The sequence below is a fragment of the Oncorhynchus mykiss genome, chromosome 18 (genome assembly GCF_013265735.2).
Source record: "Oncorhynchus mykiss isolate Arlee chromosome 18, USDA_OmykA_1.1, whole genome shotgun sequence".
Lineage (NCBI taxonomy): Eukaryota > Metazoa > Chordata > Actinopteri > Salmoniformes > Salmonidae > Oncorhynchus > Oncorhynchus mykiss.
The window spans coordinates 32,086,147-32,087,226 of record NC_048582.1 but is presented as its reverse complement, the minus strand read 5'-3'; positions in this window follow the sequence as shown (position 1 = coordinate 32,087,226).

Genomic DNA, 1,080 nt, shown 5'->3' with positions numbered 1-1,080 from the left:
CTACATGTGAGCTGTCCTTGTTGGTACCTGAAATGATGTTGGCACTGGCATGGTCTTATTTACCTGAATAAATTCAATTATTTAGCTGGATCTGGCACCCCACAACCCTTAGCCTGTATATTCACTCACCTCTACTAGAGCATGTCGATATGGACAAGAATCCATATTATAATTCTGTATATTGACTGAATTATCATGATAACGATCAAAAGAATGATAAACGGCCCAGCTCTAAACCCTACTGCCAAATAGTTCAACTCTATAGCTCATTTGTACATGATATTTGGAAGGTTAAGGAAGTTTTATTTTCGTTAACCACAACACACCGTTTGGTCATCTACTGCTTATATCACAGACCATCATCCACCATGTTCTGTGATGGTGTTTCAAGCTGAATTAGAGCTTCATTGTAACTATTCCAAGCACCAGATCAAGTAATATCATAGAAATAGGACAATAGTGCAATAAGCACGAGAGGGAACTAAATTAAATGGATGCTGGTTTAGTTTGTCGCATAGCTTTTATAATCCTGTCAAACTACAGCCACGGGCATCAATTGGGTCTCTAAATATAGAACTAAGTCCCATGTAAAAAGGCAATCTGCAAGATGATAAAAGTGCGCCGCTCCACAGCTCTATTTTCATAAGAGACGTATAAGCTTTGTGCCAAGTTGATGTGACCCATTCCAGAAATATGAACATCAACACAGATAGAAATCTACAGTATTATGTGGGAGAAGATAAAATAGGATATTGACCTTTTTCCTAAATACAACCCAAATGTACTTTCCAGCTTTATCTATCTACAGTACAGCCACTTTCTGTTGCCTCCTCTTTGATATCTAAATTCATGAATTCTGAGTTCATGAATTTTAATTGAACACATCTAATTCTGCTCTAAGGCATGAGAACGAATAGATTTGCATTATCCGTCTGTTGAGCACCGCTCATTTTTACGAGGTCATCTGGAGAGCAAGCTGAGCTGGTTTGGTTGCTAGCTCTCTGCTTTAGAGCCCTGTTCCATTGGCCAAGTTAAAGACATGACAAATAATCTGTCTGGAGATAATGAGATTGTTGGTGA